Source organism: Manis pentadactyla, chromosome 4 (genome assembly GCF_030020395.1).
Source record: "Manis pentadactyla isolate mManPen7 chromosome 4, mManPen7.hap1, whole genome shotgun sequence".
NCBI lineage: Eukaryota > Metazoa > Chordata > Mammalia > Pholidota > Manidae > Manis > Manis pentadactyla.
In genome coordinates, this window is record NC_080022.1 from 157944611 (window position 1) to 157963651 (window position 19041).

At 48.9% G+C, this 19041-nt stretch overlaps 1 pseudogene; it reads left to right on the plus strand.

Annotated features, from left to right (window-relative positions):
- The first annotated feature begins 128 nt into the window (after nucleotides 1-128).
- LOC118909265 (DNA ligase 3-like) lies at nucleotides 129-18636 on the plus strand (annotated as a pseudogene).
- The last annotated feature ends 405 nt before the right edge of the window (nucleotides 18637-19041 follow it).

Below are 19041 nucleotides of genomic sequence, written 5' to 3' on the forward strand. Positions count from 1 at the left end.
GACAACCCCTTGAGTTAGGTGCTGTTATTGTCTGTATTTTGCAGTTGAGGAAATTAAGGAATGGAGAGGTTAAGTAACCTACACAGGTTACACAGCTAAGGAGTCAGGATTTGAACCCAAGCAGTCTGGTTCTAGGCTTTGTTTGATTGCCTCATGAAATAGGGCTTCTGACTGAATCACAGATCTCTATGTTGGCCTAATTATTTTCTGAGCATGACATTTAAAACTTCATGAACATAATTTTTCTTGGTTATTAAAAAGAAACTTCAGAATCTTATAATACTGAAGGGCCATCATCCATTAAAAGCTTTTATGTCATTTGGAGTCTCTTAATTGTGATTTGCTAGATAAACATTTGAATGTTAGATAACTGAATGCCCTTTTGCAAATGGAATTTTCCTCTATTGAAACTCTTCTTCATCCTGTAGGCAGTAGATCTTTAATACTTTGGGAAGTGTTTGATCAGTTCGTATGGACTGTGTTAGGACTTTGGCTTTTGAGGAAAGTGGAAGCCTAGCTCCTTTTTTTTCTCTCACCTGGTCTGCCTCTCACCCTTTCATGCAGCTATATGACTTTGACTTTCAAGACCCTCTTCCTGCCAGTCCTCCGTGCACTCAGCCGAAAAGAGCAACATCATTGGCCTGGCATAAGACAACTCTGCCAGTGGTCAGAAACAGATCTGCTTTATGGGTGCTGCCCCCTCCAGAGAAGGAAGCCTGCTCTGTCATTCCAGGACGGCAGTCTAAGACCGCTTGCCACTTGCCTTGTTTTCTTGCCAGGATCGCATGTTGGACTCTGCAGTGGCCCCTGTGAGATGGCTGAGCAACGGCTCTGTGTGGACTATGCCAAGCGTGGCACAGCTACCTGCAAAAAATGCAAGGAAAAGATTGTGAAGGGTGTCTGCCGAATCGGCAAAGTGGTGCCCAATCCCTTCTCCGAGTCCGGGGGCAATATGAAACAGTGGTACCACATTAAATGTATGTTTGAGAAACTAGAGTGGGCCCAGGCCACCACAAAAAAAATTGCGGACCTCGCAGAGCTGGAAGGCTGGGAAGAGCTGGAAGATAACGAGAAGGAACAGTAAGCCAGCACATTGCAGGTGGAGTAGGGAATACTGCTTTCTCATCTCACTGGTGCTGAGAGAAAAAGGGATAAGGAGAGTAGAGTCCTATTTTTTTTTCCTCCTTCCTTCCTCCCTCCCTTCCTCCCTCTTTTTATTTGGAAATAATTTCAACCTCACAGAAGAGTGACAAGATTAAAACAGTATAAAAAACACTCCTACCCCTTTTACCCAGATTTGTCTATTAACATTTTGTTCTTTATCATTTGTGTTCATTAGTGCACACATTTTCTCCTTCCGCACCCACGTACAGTTTTCTTCCTCAACCATTTGAAAGTAAGTTGCATACATCATGGCCCTTGGTTCTAAATACTTCCATATGTACATTTTAAGAATAGGACTATTCTCTTACATTACTGTAGTGCAACTATCAACTTCAGCAAATTAACCCTTGATACATTTTACTTTATTCTAGTTTTGTCAATTAATCAAATAATATCTTTTATAGTTTACCCCCTCCAGAATCCCAATTTAGAATCAGGTTTTGCATTTAGTTGTTATGTTTTTTTGGCCTCCATTAATCTAGAACATTTCCATAGTCTTTATGACACTGACATGTTTTGAAGAATAGAGTACCTTCCACCACCCCCTTTTACTTACCAATTTATCTGTGTGGACTCATAGATTACTTTCTCCTGATGGTTTATAATTTTACTGTACTTGATTAATTTGGTACTTAAATCGTACCATATTTGGCCAGTGTGGAGCCCCTTTGAGCTGGTTTCTGTGTCCTACACGCTCTCATCATTTTTAAAAATGCTTTAAGGTATGACTGGCATAATAGTAGGCTTTTAGGCTTCCTTTGTGTGTATCTATCCCCAGCCCTGGAATCAGCCATTTCTGAGGAGCACTGGTCCCCATTAGGGAGAATGGCATTCAAGACCAAAATCCAGATGCTGCGTGTCCATGAGGACAAGAACTAGAGAACATGTGTAATGTATATACACAAAACACACATAAATGCATACACAGATACATATATATGCTCATATACATGCATATTTTAGAAATCTTACATTGATACTACCAAATCCAATTAATTATAACCCTCAGTATCTTCATCTTTAATATAGCTTCAATTAAGTATAGGTCTAGTCATTGTAGGAGGACTCTAACAGTGGCTCAAAAAATGGGTATCCTTGTTTTTTGAGAGGAAAAAAGACTTCCAAGAGGGAAAAACTACTCATCTATTCCTTGAAGACTCCTTCACGTTCCCTAGCTTGCACTGCCCTTAGCCATTGGCCTCACCTTTGTTACCTCTTGACCCACCTCATTCAGAGGTAGAGGAGTGCAGGTAGGTAAACTGTCTCACTGCTCAAATATCAGTAGGTGGAAGCTCTCCTGCCTCGGCCAAACCAACGTGCTCTGTTACTCATCTTTGTTTTACCTTCTTGTTCATCTACAAATTGGGGTAATTCCATGGAACTGAGGTCTTTTGAGGTGTGATTTCTGGTTTCCCCCCAAATCATCTGGAGATTCTTACATATAAGAGGTGCAGAGTGTTCATGAAATTTTAAGTTACTAATAGAAGTAAAGGGTAACTGGGTCTTTATCCCCAGAGCACTCGTCCCCCAGTACCCTGTTACCCTCTGCTTCTACTCAGAAGGACCAACCAGCTGGCAACCTGCCCTGGGGAAATGCCACGGCATAGTAACTTACCAAGCAAGGCTTAAGAGCAGTTGAGAAATTCCTTGGAAGCTTTTTCAGGGATCTTTCGCTGAAGGATATTTTCCCTTTTGGGGTCTGCAGATCTGGCTTCTAAGTCAGGAAGCACACCAAAGAAGAAAACCGCTGTCCAGGCTAAGCTGACAGCCGCTGGCCAGGTGACATCACCAATACCAATCCTCAGAAATTTTCCGGCTTTTCCGGTAATACAGGTCAGAGCTACTTCAGCTGTTACGTTCTTCCTTTTAGTCTGGTATCCTATTTGGGACTCTCGCTAAAAATGAAAATTCTGGTCTACCTAGTCTAATTAATAATTTACTTCCATCTGAGCAGAGACAGCTAATGGCTAATTATAATGCTCTACTTATATAGTATTTTGCTGTATACTTTAATTTCTGTTGAAGCAGAAAAGATGCTTGTTTTATCAATATTTCTTCCCACTTAAGTAGGACCTGTCAGAGATTATTATAACCTGCCTTTAACTTTGTTTATTTGATAATGAAAGAGTTTTGAAAAATTGCATCCCTGACCTTTCTCAAAGCAGAGATGAAAGTATGGAAGAAGGGAGATGTCGTGCATGACTGTGTGTCATTGACAGTGTTGGGCTAGGGGGTTTTGCATGTGTAGCTTCATTTGTCCTTCAGTTAACCTTGGGGAGTACTTTTATTAGGTCCATTTTATGAACGAAAAAGCTGATGTTCTGGTTCATTGTGGAGTATTTTCACTTTTTTTTTAACTCTAAACTTCTTTAACCCTCTACTTTAACTCTATCATCTGTGCTCTTTTACCTGAAACCCTGTTGCCTCTTTTATTTGGAGACATTCTTGTCTGACTCAGGTAAAAAAAAAAACAACCAAAACACATGGACTCAGAATTTGTTTGGGGACGTGGTTTATATGAGTGAAAAAAGCCTAAATTTGAGGTCAGGAGACCTGGTCATGGTTCAGCACTGTCACCTGACAGCTTGCCCAGGGCAGGAAGTTACTTGACCTCTGAGTCTCTGTGGCCTCATCTGAAGTGGGAAAGACAGTGCATGCCTCATTTCCCCACAGTATTCTCACCAGGACTAAGGAAGTTACGGTTGCAAGAATGGTGCTGATTCTGGGATTTTTAGTATTTTAAAACTCTGAGGTTTGATTGTTCTAATGGCAGGCCAAATATAGACATACAGAATTCCAGATTACAGTAAAGACAGCATGTTTTTGGAAGGGCCCTGATCCTGGGTAGGGAATTTTGCAGTTGAGAGAAATGGGGTGTTCTATTTCTAGCAACCTGCTGAACATCAGTGCTTTGGAGAATTTGTCCCCTAAAAAAGTCCTCTTTAGACTCCAGGTCAGACATGGGGATGGATTTATAATTTACAAACTCCAGAAAAGAAGAAGCTTACATCAGCAGCCTGCTTGCTAATGGCTCTGCTGCAAGCCTGAAGAATGAAATTTGCTTCTTGAATGGTTGCAAAGAGAAAAGAGGGTATCACTAAATCACTAAGAGTTGTACAGTTACTTTGGGGTATCTGGAGGAAAGCCCTGCTCATTGACAGCTTTTCAGTTTTCTTGACAATAAGACAAGAACGTGGGGATGGGGAGGTAGGAGTAGTGAGGGTCTGGGAATCTCTCCTCAGGCCTGCTCTCCTAATCCGAAAGAAGAGGTTGAACTAGATCATCTTTAAGGCTTCTTCCAGCTCCGACAATCTGTGAAAGCAGTGGTTTCACGTTGACTAACACGTCCCTTGATTTCTCCCCCTTCCTTATCCTGACTTTTCTGGGATCAGCTTTATAACTGCCCTGAAATCCTCCTGACCACTTTTGGCATGAAGGTGATCTTCTTCTGTGAAGAGCTCATATAGAGATGCACATCAGCTAGATCTCTGCCTGCGTCTGAGGCCACTATTTCTTCCTTTTCTTTTGGTATCATTAATATACAATTACATGAGCAACATTGTGGTTACTAGATTCCCCCATTATCAAGTCCCCCCCACATACCCCATTACATTCACTGTCCATTGGCAAAGTAAGATGCTATAGAATCACTACTTGTCTTCTTTGTGCTATACTGCCTTCCCTGTGCCCCCAGGTCACTGTTTCTTTACCTGTAAGATGGGTGTAATTATATCTACCCCAGTAGGGCTATGCGGGACAGGGTGTTAAATGAGGTTCCATACAGAGAACCAGCAGAGCATCTGTTATTTTCCCTTTCTAACTTCTCAACAAGGCATAGTGAATTGTCTCTCCTGTTTCTCTCTCCCTTTTGCTTTCTCCACCAGCCAAGCCCAATAACTCTGGGGAAACTCACTCAAGCCCTATCCCTAAGGCAAGTCTGTCCTCAAGCAAATGTGACCCCAAGCACAAGGACTGTCTACTGCGTGAGTTTCGGAAGTTGTGTGCCACGGTTGCTGAAAATCCTACCTACAATACCAACCCAGATCGTCCAGGATTCCCTTCCTATGCCCTAGGGTCAGGGTTAGGGTTAGGGTGAGGTTGAGGGTGAGGGTTAGAGTTACGGTTAGGGTTACAGTTATGATTAGGCTTAGGGTTAGGATTAGGGTTAGGGTTAGCAGGAGGTGGGGACTAGAGCATCCTGGATGGTCTTTTCCTCCAAGGAGCTCAGAGCCATGCCACCTTCATGAGAATGTGAACTGTACATTTGCACAGGGTCCCATGCTTGGTTTAATGCCGTGTTATTGCCTTCTAATAATTTTGAACAAAGTCCATTTTTATTTTGACCTGGGTCCCCACAAAGTATTTAGCCAGTTCCTTTCAGAACACATTGGCATATTTCTTTGGCCCTCATCTGCCTTCAGGAGGCTAGAAAAGCCTATCCCATTTGGCCAAGAGGAAAATTCACTATCCTGCATGTTAAGTTTTTGTGAACCATGTGCATAGCTTGGAAGCTTGGAATAGAATCTTCCAACTTTTCTTTCATGTAACAAGTCATCCCTGAGGATCTATAATGTCATCTCTGGGGACACTGAAGTGAAAGTCATGGTTCTGCCCCACGGGAGCTCATCCAGGGGCTACAGAGGAGGCAGATAGATAAGCCACCAGCACCGAACGCTGTGGCCTCTGCCAGAGTGAAGTGCACGGGGTACCGTGGCAGCACAGGCAGCGAGGTAGACACCTCTTCAGTTCCTCAAGTTATGTATTTGTTGAAGTTCTTGTTTCTCAAGAAGGGTTCCTTTCTTCTGCATCCAGATGGTTTCCACGGTGATGTGTACTTAACAGTGAAGCTGCTGCTACCAGGTGTTATTAAGAGTGTTTACAACTTGAATGATAAGCAGATTGTTAAGCTTTTCAGCTGCGTTTTTAACTGCAACCCAGTTGATATGGCACGAGACCTAGAGCAGGTCAGAGGAAAGGGAGGGCATTGGGGGTGGGGGTCCCAGACTGAGGAGCACCTGCAACCTTTTTTCTCTGGTTGGGGCACACTGTTTTTAGGAAACCAGAAACCACGTAAGTAAGCTTCCGTTATGAAAGGAGCTGAATGTGAGGCTACAGCTGTTGGTTTCACTAGGTTCTGAGGACTGGAATCACACTGCTGAACCACAGGAGGCCTAGAACTCAAGGGTCAGGATTTGAGACTTCCTGTCTCTCGGGCTCTCGTTCTGGACACTGATTTTTCTTGCTTTTACCCCCTGTGACTTGGGCTCACCATTCTGCTTTGGTTCGTTCATGAGCCCAGCCTTGGCACCTTGGAAAGTCTCTAAGCACCCCTTTTAGCTGATGACTATGTATATCTATCAGTTCACATCCTAACGAATCACATTGGCTCAGCCCTGGATCAGTCCTTGTTTCTCTTCTCAGCTAGGGCAGGTGCCCAGATTCTGGGGTGGATAGAACTGCCCTTTCTAGGAACTGTGGGTGGGATAGACTCTGAGAAGTGAGGTCAGTATGTGTGATCTGCGGACAGAAGTGATGATTTAGATATCTGACTCACTTTTAGTCCTGAGGTCTTCGGGGACGATGTACTTGACCACTCGGGGGTTGCAGCAGTGGCATGTTGGTTTTTGGAGACAGGGTGATGTGTCGGAGACAATCCGAGTCTTCTTTGAGCAGAGCAAGTCTTTCCCCCCAGCTGCCAAGAGCCTCCTTACCATCCAGGAGGTGGATGAATTCCTCCTGCAGCTCTCCAAACTCACCAGGGAGGATGAGCAGCAACAGGCCCTACAGGACACTGCCTCCAGGTGGGGGAGCTGCCATGGGGATGGACTTGGGGAAGGAAGGTGTGGGGGTCCAGAGCTCTTCAGAGACCAAGTTGAATGTGCCTCAGCCCCCTAGGTGTACAGCCAATGACCTTAAGTGCATCATCAGGCTTAGCAAACATGATCGAAGATGAACTCAGGTGCAAAACATGTGTAAGTACCAGCTCGTCTGACAGCCGTAGCTGCCAACAGCCCTTACTGCCAGCTGGTATCAAGATCTTGGGGTCCTGATCTGGATTAGAATCCTGATTCTCCCTTCCTTTCTTGGGACCTGTCACTTGACCTCATGTAGCCTCTGTTTCTCATGTAAAATAGCAATACCCTTCTCACAGTTTGTTACAATTGAAAATACATAATATGTTCAGTAAGTATAGTATGAATTACTTATTCACTCCAGTCCCCTCTTTGCTTAAGGTGTCATCCATGTAGGCACAGAATCTCAAAAGAGCTGAGTTTTCCAAGAGCTTTTTCTAATACAACGTAACCCATTCCCCCATATATTGGGATTCTGCCTCTCTGAGGACAGACTGCTATCCAAGGAATAATGTTAAAATCAGTGGTTTTTGTTTCCTTGTTTCTGTCTGCCTTGGCAGGTTAGATGCCCTTGACCCCAATGCCTATGAAGCCTTCAAAGCCTCATGTAACCTACAGGACGTGGAAGAGCGGTTCCACCGTAATGAGCAGGAGGTGGAGAAGGAGCCAGGGCAGAGACGACTTTGAGCGTCCAGGCTGCGCTGATGACCCCAGTGCAGCCCATGCTGGTAAGGATGCTGCTCTGGGCCTGCTTTCCACTCTGCTCCGAGCATCCCATCCTTCCGCGTGAGATCTGGTAGGGTATGAGAGCTGAGAGCCCTTGCAGTTGACTGGAGGTGTTTGAGGAAGGAAGAACACAGATGCAGAGGGTTGTTTCTCAGTGGAGAAGTAAAGGCAAAGGAAAAGATAGAATGAGATAGTGGAAATTCCTGAACTCTAGGCCCAGGTCTCCCCCCAGTAAGCTGTAGAATCTTCGATGAGTTACCTAGCCTCTCTCGGCCTTTGGTTTCCTTGTGTGAATGATATCTGAAACTCTGCAGGAACTACTAGAATGTCTTATGTGTCATCTTTCCTGAAGATAGGTGGGTGTGATCGGTAACTCCTGGGGTTCTGTGACCTGCCCCAAAGTGCTCTGGTAGTTGGTGGCAGAGCCAGGCTTCCTATGACTTGGGTCTCCTCTTCTGGAAAGCGGGAGTTTAAGGAATGAAGACCAGCTCTGATTATTTTCTCATTTTATGAGAAGTGAGATTTACATTCTGGCATTGGTTTACCTACATAGCAGAACCCTCTGTGCATGCTTCCATGCCACTGTGAGAACCTGTGGGTTGTTTCAGTGGTATCCAGTGCTTTGTATGCAACCGTCTTGTGTGTTAAACTAAAGCCTTGCTGCTGTAGGGTCCTGGGTTTGGGATGGGGATGTGTTCTCTCCCTCCTAGGAATGTGCAATGGCCAGCACCAAAATTATGAGATCTCCATCCCAGGGACAGGACCCGAGTCACCTGCAGTAGGTGACTGTTATAAGAATTATTCCTGGAGTCTGTTCTACAACCCTTCATTTGAAGAGTGGCATGGGCTATGTAGCTTGGTGGTTGACCACATAGGCTTTAGAGTTGGGCCTAGATTCAAACCTCCTTCCTGCCATGTACTAGCTGTGTCACCCTAAGTAAGTACTTAATCCTCTTTGAACTTCAGTTTTCTCACCCATAAAATGAAAATGGTATCTATCATATAAAATATCATGTCAAGGATGGAATGAGATTGTGTATATGATCTGCCGCACATAAATACCCCAAAATCGTAGCCACTGTTGTTACATCCAGATGGTGTAGGTATGTGAATAAGCACTCCTGTCATGTCCTGTCTCAGGGATCCTTGATCACCACTAGCCTGTCACCTGCACTCTTTAATCTAACTTCTGTGTGCCTCTTTTGCTGAGATAAATGATGTGCTATAATGAGAAGCCAGAGGCCCTGTAAGATCCTAAATTATTGGGAAAAAAAATGAAATGCTACTTCAGTAGAATTTTATTTGCTTTACAATGAACTGCATTGATATTCCTTAAAATGCAAGCTCCTGTGTCAACTCTGGTGATGCTTTTACAGTCAGAATACAACACTGCCTAGCCTCGTCTGTTCTCAGCACGTCTCCAATGACCTGCCCTGAAGGTGTGCTCTGGCAGTCCATCCCCAGGACCTGAGCTCTTGGGCTGTCCCTGTTAAGTAGCCCCTCACTGGAAGAGCACCTCTAAGTGTCCAGGGATTTCTTTCCCTGCCCCAAGGCCGAGGCCTGCAAGTCCATCGAGTACGCAATGAAGAAATGTCCTAACGGCATGTTCTCTGAGATCAAGTATGATGGAGAGCGAGTTCAGGTGCGTAAGAACGGGGACCACTTCAGCTACTTCAGCCGCAGTCTCAAGCCTGTCCTGCCTCACAAGGTATGGGTCGCTTCCCTTCTGCCAGGACTCGTTTCCTTCCTGCCTCTGAGAACCTCAAGGCCAGAGGCCCCTAGCCATTCCAGTGCTTTTGTGCAATAGGTTTGTTTTGTATTTGTTGGATGAATTCATCTATTCATTTTCAGAGTCTTCTCTCAGTGAGCGGCTGCTCAGTAGGGCCGGCCCAGGAGCCCAGATGTGGGTTAGGCAGCACAGAGGGGACGGGCAGGAATGCTTCCCTTGCCCACAGTGACGTTGGGACAGCAAGCTCACCCAGAAGTAGCTTATAGTGCTTATCTTTGGTGTTTCTGTGTCTTCTGTGCTCCCTCTCGCCCCCACTAAGCTAAATTACAACTCGGTATAGAGGGCTGTTGGGCTGTCATTCAGTATTTAACAAACGTTTCTCAGGTGCTTACCTTGTGCAAGGCACTGTTCGAGGTAGTGGGCATACTGCAGTTTTAAAGAAATGGACGGAAGTTCTAGCCCTCCAGAACCTTACTTTCTGATGTAAACATAATCCCATGGGGACAGCTGGGAGCCCAGACTCTGCCCTTAATTAGGAGGCAATGATAACCTTGCTCCTCAGCCCTTCTCAACTCCCAGGGCCTCTGTGAGCCTTTGGGCGTGTCTTCTGAGAAAAGCAGCTAGAATATGTGGCTGCAGACGGACTTTCTGTCCTACCTCTTCTTTCCTAGCTCAGACTCCGTTTTTCAGAGCCCCCAGGGTGAAGGGGACATTTCCTGTGGCTGAGGTTTGTTTTGGGTGCCCCAGAGGCAAGTAAGCTGTGGCTCCCCATGGAGCAGGCTCACTTGCTCAGTGGGTCACAGTGACGCCACCGCGGAACTGTTCGTGGTAAGGTTGTCCAGTGGGCACTTCCTGGTTCTCAGGAAGAAGTCTGAGCACAGCTTTCCAGCATTAGCGAACGTTTCCTTAATCTCCTCACCAAAGCTTGATTCATCCCTTGTCTCTTCCGTGCTTTTGGTTTGTGAAGCGCTGGTCAGGGATTGAAGCAGAGCGGGATGGCTGTGCAGGCCTTTCCTGGCCCTGCTCCAAGCTTCACAGATAATGATGATCCGTGCGCCCTGCTTGGGAGCCGGACTGCAGTCACGCTCTCCAAACCTCCCTGCTGCCATCACTTGGCAGGAGCTGCTGCAGGCTACAATCCGGCCTCTCCCTGTCCAGGACCGTCAGAGACTAGGGCTTTGCCTTGAACAGGAAAAACATCTAATTCCAAACATCCTTTCCTGCTCATTTTGAAGACAGCCGTGGGTTCAGAGCTCCCACTCAGAAGACTGTCCTCACATTGCCTTGCTGCGCTCCTACCAGGGTTCATGTTTTCTGTCCATCTTTTTTTCCAGCCAGTCTGTTCTCCCCCACAGACCTTTTTCATCCTGCCTGTCCTCCCTCCCTCCCGTGGTTGTCCCCACTTGCTTCCCCACATGCTCACTCTGGTTTTTCCTTTTCCTCAAACTCTCCTTCTCTGCAGCCCACAGGAAGTGATTCGACATGGGCCGGCCTCTACGGGTCCAGACAGAGGCCCTGAAACATACCCTCCTCCTCTTTTCTGGGAGGCTGATGAGGCTTAGGTCTGAGTGTCTGCACAGTAGCTGGGCTTCCCCATGTGTGTGTTCTTTGTTCCTTCTGGGGCCTGGGTTTTGCTTTCTGTGGCTCAACTTTAGGTCCCTGCCACCCATTCCTCCCTCACCTAAATGGCCTTTCTGCCTTCAGGTGGCCCACTTTAAGGACTACATCCCCCAGGCTTTCCCTGGGGCCACAGCATGACCTTGGACTCTGAGGTGCTCCTGATTGACAACAAGACAGGCAAACCACTGCCCTTTGGGACTCTGGGAGTGCACAAGGTACTGGCTTAGGGCCAAATGTGTAAGAATGAGTGTGCACGTGCATATACGTGTATGTTGTAGGTCTGAATGGGAGGAGTACATCACTTTAGAGTTGGGCTTGTTCTTTGTTTCTAAACTGTTTCTGAATTTAGCCAAGTTTTTGCACAAAAGGAGCTAGTATTGGGATCTAACTTAAAATTGGGTTGGTTTTCCTTCAGGACCACCTGCTAAGTGCCCTTAAGGCCCAAGGGCTTCAAAACACAAATAGGACTTTTTTTATCAGGTGCTTCAGAGGGTTCTCCAGAAATGGACTGGTACTCCCCATTTTTCATGCCCTTATTTTTGTCCCTCATGTACCTATGGACTCATTTTCCCTTACAGAAAGCTGCCTTCCCAGATGCTAATGTCTGCCTGTTTGTTTTTGATTGTATCTACTTCAATGATGTCAGCTTGATGGACAGGTGAGGAATCTATTTCCAGTCCCCGGATGGGGAGGGTGGGGGTGAGACTGAGGAGGAGATGAGGGGAGGGCCTGAGCATGTACCTCCTGGCACCCAGGGGCAGGGCAGGAGGGCTGAGAGGCAGCGCACTTGCTTCACAGTCGCTCCTCATGCAGCGTCAGGAAGAGCCGATGTGCTGAGAGCTTAAGGCAGAGAGGAAACCCAAACCCCCATAGAAATTCTCTGCTCCAGCAAAATGGACTGTTGACAAGAAACGGACTATGAACTCAGGAGAGTTCCAGTTTATTTCTCCAACAGCACCCATGAGGCAAAAGGCAGATGGTTTTCAGGTCAGAGCTTTTACTTTTGGATGAGACAAACAGGAAGGACATGATTGTAGGGGGACTGTAGGTGGGACCATCTTAGGGAGAAGTAGCAGTCCTGACTTACCTGCATCCAAATCCTTGGGGCCAAGTACCAGGCAGTACTGGCCCTTCCACCAGGGAAATGCATCCCTGCTCTCCCCCACCCCCACTGGCCCACGTGTCTGAGTATAGGAGGGGAAGGATGCAAAAGAAAGAATTGTTGTGGGCAGGAGTTGGCGTTTGGGCCTTAGGTCCTGAGGCCTTTCAGCCTGCTGAGCCCAGAGTCAGCCAGCCTTGGACCTGGGGTGAGCAGGGTGCAGAGTCATTTTTCAAGTGGGACCAGAATTTATGCAGTCTGGGCTAGAGGCCAGTTCTCCTGGGCTTGACACAACAGCAACAGGATCCGACGGTGAGGGTGCTCTGTCCCAGAGCCACGATGGGGCCCTCGGCAGCCAGGGCATCAGGCACGGGGCTTTGTGCCATGGCAACCCCCTCACGGAGCAACGGTTGATTGTAACCCTCTCTCCGAGAACTCCTGATGGGGTGGGAGGATCCTCGCCTGACCACAGCTGTCTTGTCCCCTAAGGCCTCTGTGTGAGCGGCGGAAGTTTCTTCATGATAGTATGGTTGAAATTCCCAATAGTATTGTGTTCTCAGAAATGAAGCAAGTCAAGGTGAGCAAAGACCCCACTCTAGGCAGCATCCTAGTGGTTTGAAAGCAGAGCAAAGACCCCTCGGGTCAGATGTGACTGGGAGAATGAGTCTTCATTTTCTTTTGGGGTTGCTGGTGCACAGAGGGTGTCCACTAGTCTCCACCGAGGAGGGAAACATCTTCCCAGATGGACTCCCTGTGTCTCAAAGCCATAGCAGCTCGCTGGTTCGGAGAGTCCCTACTTTGTGAGCCCTTTGTTCTTGTGTTCAAGTCGGGAAGCTTCCAGCTGGCACCTTAGTAGTGTGCAAAATGGACAACTTTCCACCTCACTCCCACTGCACTCTCTTCTCACACCAGCCTCAATACTTCTCCTGCTTTCCCTCAGAGAGCTGCAGACTTGGCCGGTATGATAAACCGGGTGATCCGAGAGGGGTTGGAAGGGCTGGTGCTGCAGGATGTGAAGGTGAGATGGTCCCATCCTTTGCTTTCTCCTGCGGACTCTTCAGTCCTCCCCTGAGCCTTTCCAGCCCTGGCCAGGAGATGGCGGTGGCGGTCTGGGGTGGCTGGGAGTGGGTGCTGAGGGGCGCCTTTCCAAGGTTTGGCCAGCTGTGTTCTGCGTCTGTCGGGTGAGTTTGCCCGTCTCCTGCAGAGGCTGACGCCTAAGGGTTCTCGCCCAGTGCACTGTGATAGATGGGGTACATCATGTGAAGAGGTGGATCCCACCCGCACGGAGTTCCCATCCTAGTTTGTGGTCTCTCTCTTGCTTCCCCTCAGGGTACATATGAGCCCGGGAAGCGGCACTGGCTAAAAGTGAAGAAAGACTATTTGAACGAAGGGGCCACAGCAGACACAGCTGACCTGGTGGTCCCTGGAGCCTTTTATGGGCAAGGAAGCAGAAGTCGGCATGGCCTTCTGGCCTTTGGGATGGTACTTCTTTAGACAGCACCACTCAACAAACAGGCTGGCCTTTTTACAGGCTTGATCTCCCAGCATGGCCAGTTGTGTCTTCCAAAGTTCTGGGATTGGGGGCCCCAACCCGGCCCATGTCACCCCAGTCAGGCAGGGACATTTGAGAGCTACACAGTTAGGCAGCAAGCGGACAGGCAAGAACACCCCGTGCTGGTGCAGCACCGAGAAGCTCACGACCGGCTAGTCCTTCAGGGCCTGGCAGGTTTCTCCTCGGGAAGAGTAGCTCCTGACTGGAGGGGAAGCTGGGATCCGAGGAACTAGTACACTTGACCCTCAAATAACATGGGTTTGAACTGTGCAGGTCCACTTACATGCAGATTTTTTTCAATAAATATATTGGAAAGTTTTTTTTGAGATTTGTAACAATTTGAAAAAACATGAACCATGTAGCTCAGAAATTAAAAAAATTAAGGAGTTCTGGAAGTCATGAATGCATAAACTGTGTATAGATAATCTATTTTATCATTTGCTACCATAAAGTCAACAGTAGACTATTAGTAGTTAAGTTTTGGGGGAGTCAAAACTTACTCATGGTTTTCTTGACTGTGTGGGGGTCAGCACCCCTGTCCCTGAGGGGTTCAGGCATGAGCTGTATTTTCAGGCCATCTGCTATGTGCCTGAATATCACTATTCAGTTCCTTTTATTCCTCACGAGAGACCAAGGTTACGTATGATCATCCCTAAGTTACTGAAGAGGAAATTGGGGCTCATAAAGGTTAAACTTACACAGCTAGTAACAGGTAGATCCCAGAGGTGAACTCTGCACTCTGACGTCAAGGCCCAGGCTCTTTCCTCTCCAGCAGGCTGCCTCTTCCTGGGCACGGGGGGTTGGCAGAGGCTCCCTCCTCCCACAGCTTAGCCCATCCCCCTCCCGGGCGGCATGATGTCTATCTTCCTCATGGGCTGCCATGACCCGAGCACCCAGAAGTGGTGCACGGTCACCAAGTGTTCGGGAGGCCATGATGATGTGACGCCTGCACGCCTGCAGAGGGAACTGGACATGGTGAAGATCAGAAAGGTGAGGAAGGGGCCTGGTTGGCCTGGCCCCCAGACCGGCTGGCATTGCCGAGACAGGCTGCACCTTGGGAACGCAGGTATCGTTCCTCTCTGCGAAAGGAGAGCTGCTGCTTGGCCAGGGAGCAACCCTCAAAAGTCTCTAAGTGCCTACTTGTGGAAACTGGCCAACATGCCCTCTGGGCAGGGGGCATTCCACGGGGTAAGGGGCAGCCTTTCGTGAGCAGTCCCCCTCTTCCCAAGCCCATGACCAAGAGGTGGTTTAAGTCTTGTTTTCCCTTGGGAACAGCCTGGGAATGGTGTCTTTTCTCTTCCAGGTTCCCAGCAAGATACCCAGCTGGCTAAAAATCAACAAGATCTACCAACCTGACTTCATAATCCCGGACCCAAAGGTATCAGCTAGTGGCCTGGGGTCCTCTGGTCCACAGAACACACAGGTTCTCTGGTGCCACAAAGACACCGTCTCACCCTCACTGATGGTCCATCCAGATAGGATCTGGACTGTTGCTGAGTGACAGGCCCAGGGACAGCCTGTTAGCACTAAGGTTTCCTCAGTAGAGAAAGGGAAGTGACTGCCTATCCCCTAGTCACAGCGGGTCTGCTCTAAAAGTGACCTGGCCAGTCCCTTGTACTGACGGAGAAACCAAGGCTCAGAGGAGAAAGGACATTCCTAAGGTCATCATAGGGTCAGCGGGAGCAGGACCACAGCCCTCTTTCACCTGTTACCCAGTGCATGGGTGGTGGTTTTAAGTGTTCTGTGTTGCCTCTAGTTGGTTGGGAGATGTTTTCTTCATAACCACTGAGTGACCTGACTTAACTACTGACAGAAAGCTACCGTGTGGGAGATCACAGGGGCTGAATTCTCCAAATCTGAGGCGAACACAGCTGATGGGATCTCCATCCGATTCCCTCGCTGCACCTGACTCCGTGATGATAAAGACTGGAAATCTGCAACTAACCTCCCCCAGCTTAAGGTACCAGCTCTTCGGCTGCATGTGTCTTCTGCCCCACTACCCGGCCTCGGCTCTGTGGGCGTCTGGTCTGTTCACATGTCCTCTGTCTTCTCCTTTCCCCCATTCCACTGAGACAGGGCAAGGAGGGCAGTCAGACCAAACTGTTGCAGGGCCAGGAGCCGAGGCACAAGGCCCCCACCCACATTTCCCAGTAGAGAACCCTGCCTTCCCCAAGCCACTGGGCAGCCCTGGGTCCTGGAGAGGGAGAGTCCTACTCTCAAAGCTTCCTGTGGAAGGCTCGGTCCCAGGCCACAGTCTCAGTGTTCTGCTAAGAGCTGGGCCCAGAGCACAGTGGTTTGCACTGGTTACTCCAGGAACAGGGACAAAGTATAGAAAAGTACCAGGGAAGCCTGCTTCCTTTCCCTGCTCGTTGTCTTTCTTCCCTCTTTTCCCCTTTTGGTTCCCCAACCACATTCCTGACCCACCACACAGCCAGCCTCTGGGGCCCGTGGCTGGAAGGGATGGGTACACTTGACGTTCTCTCCCCTTCCTCAGAAGCTGGACCAGCTGTCCAAGGAGAAGGCAGACTTCACTGTAGTGGCTGGAGATGAGGGGAGCTCCTCTGCAGGGGGCAGCGGCAGCGAGAATGAGGGCAACTCTGGGCCTGCTGTGTCTTGCAAGGCCTCTGGAGCCTCCCCCAAAATCAAGAAGGCAGGAGGGAAGCTGAGTAGCCCCAAGAACAAAGGCAGTAAGGAGAAAGCAGAGGCTCGGGTGATGAAGAGCATGGTGTGAGGGCAGGGATCGAAAGACAGGGACCCCTTACATTCCAGCTCTGAGATCCTTTAATTCTACTGCAACTGATGTTGATTGCATTCCTGGTATGTATTCAGCCCTGGGCCAGAAACCGTTCTGCTGGGCGAACCCCATCTGCTCAGTAAACCTGAGTATCAGGACCCAGGGAGAGCCCGTCTGACCCAGGGATAAGCCACCTCCGACTTACCCATGCTCATCGCACAGGAAGAGCCAAGCCCTTCTCTTTGCTGCCCTAACTTCAGGGGCCATTATCAGCTTCCCCTCCCCTCTTCTGACTCTTATCTTTCCTGCAGGCGGCAAGCCAACTATGAAATCTTCTTCCTGGAGAGTCGGGGAAAAGCGGAAGGCTCCCGATGAGACCCCCTGACAAGCAAAGGTGAGGGCATGAACAGCAGTGGGGGGCTGGTTTGGCCCCGGGCCTCATGTTCCCAACCCTCTGCACTGAACTCCAAGAGACGAGCAAAGGTGTTTCGGGGACTAGGGGGCCAAGCCCGCTCCCCTCTGGCAGCTGCTCCTCTTCCTGGGCGTGACCAGCAGTGCCACTGCTCCATCTGTGCCCTCTTGTTGCCTTGCAGAGGCGGCCAGCCAGTCAGCAGAGAGGAAGGAGAGCTGTGCCAGCGGGCAGGAGATAGAACAGCTGGAGAGGCAGCAGAGGCAGCAGGGAGAGCCCAGTCTGGGTGTGGGAATGCAGCAGAGGGCCTGTGCTCAGGGTCGGAGCAGGGCCAGCCAGCGAGGGGGGACAGGCACTGGCTGGGTGACTGTCCTCCCGCCTAAGGAGCATTTTCCCTTTTGTACTCCCTACTGAGGCCAGTTACTAAGCTCAACCCCAGTGGAGCTGGTGGCCCAGAGGGCAGATAGAGAAGTACACATGCGATCACCACAAGGTGTGATCCCATCCCCACAGCCCCACGAGCTGAGAGTAAGGACAAGCCTTGAGCCCAGTCCCCAGGAGACCTGTGGAACCTTCCCTATATTTCCCTACCTGAAGCCACTGAATCCATCCACAGTAATGAGAAGGGCTCCTGGCCCCTTGGCCTGGCTGATGTGCACAGTGGACTCTGATGAGCGACATCAGAGTCGGATAGCCCCTGGACCTGCTCACCAGGATGGCTCCGGGAGACCGTACTTTTCCCTCCTCTAGGTCCCCAGTGTTGGGACCCATCCCCTCTCCCTTTTTCCTCTAGGCAGGGATAGAGTGTAATCTGGAGGATGGGGGTTTTGATGACTGTGCCTTTTCTCTGATAAACTCTTTCTGCTCAAGTCCTGACCACTAGGCCCCTGGTCTCTGGCCCCTGTTCAGACCTTATTCCATGGCCTAGGTAGAGACCCATCTGCCCCCAGCACAGGTCTGGCCCCACCTCTGACCCTACCCTGACTCTTGTGCCTTTGCAGGTGCTGCTGGACATCTTCACTGGGGTATGGCTCTACCTGCCGCCCTCCACACCAGACTTCAGCCGTCTCAGACGCTACTTTGTGGCATTCGACGGGGACCTGGTGCAGGAATTTGACATGGCCTCAGCCACACACGTGCTAGGTAGCAGGGACAAGAACTCTGAGGCCCAGCAGTTCCCCCGGAGTGGATTTGGGCATGTATCTGCAAATGGAGACTGGTAGCTCCCTGCTAGGACAGTTGCTCCCCTCTCCATAGCACCTACCACACTACCAGACTGGGCTTTGGCTGGGTAGATGGACAGGGTGGCTGGGCTGCTTCTCCAAGCAGTGCGTCTGCTGGAGCCCACCAAGCAGGCATGGTCTCCTCCTGGCTGGGAAGTCAGTTTGTTCTGCTGGTTTACAGAAATCTTTCAGGTCTGGGTGCTGGTTTGTCATCTTCAAAAAGTTTTGGGGTTTTGGTTTTGTTCTGTGTTTAGTGTCTTGCAGTTACCTCTGTCCTGTCCTTTCCTCTTCATCCCTGTAATTTCCCTAGTGGTTAAGGGGTAAAGGCCATCCTGAAGCTGTGCACAGAGCCAGACCTGGTGGCAGTCTTCTGTCCCTTGCTGCCTGCCCCTTTAACTTACAGGCTCATTTTAAAGTTGTATTTAAAAGGCTGCCCTCAGAAATGCTTATGTGTGGCAAAACTTGTGGTTTGCCTGGCCTTTTTGTCAGGAATGAAGCCTCACTTGAAATAAACCAAAATGAATTTTATGACTGAATTCTCTGTGTCCTCCTATTACAGGGTGTGGGTCCTGGTTTGAAGGGAGGGAATCAGGATCAGGTAGGAAAATGGGGCTTTTAAGAAGGGAGGTTGTTGGTTGGGGCTGCTTCTTGGGGGTTTATTTACAGAGCTCCAGAAAGATCTGCTTCCCTAAAATTGGGCACCAAGGCTGCTCTTTTAAGATAAAAACAGACCTGAGGACAAATGTACACAGCCTGCTGACAAAGAATGGCTCCTGTGCCACCTGATGCTGATTTAACTGAATGGGGGAAAACCATTTAGAGGAGCTGTTCAGAACCTCTTGCGACAGTGGAAACATCTGTAAATCTTCACTGTGCAATATGAACTTGAAATGTGGCTAACACAACTGAGGAACTGAAGTTTTCATTTTAATT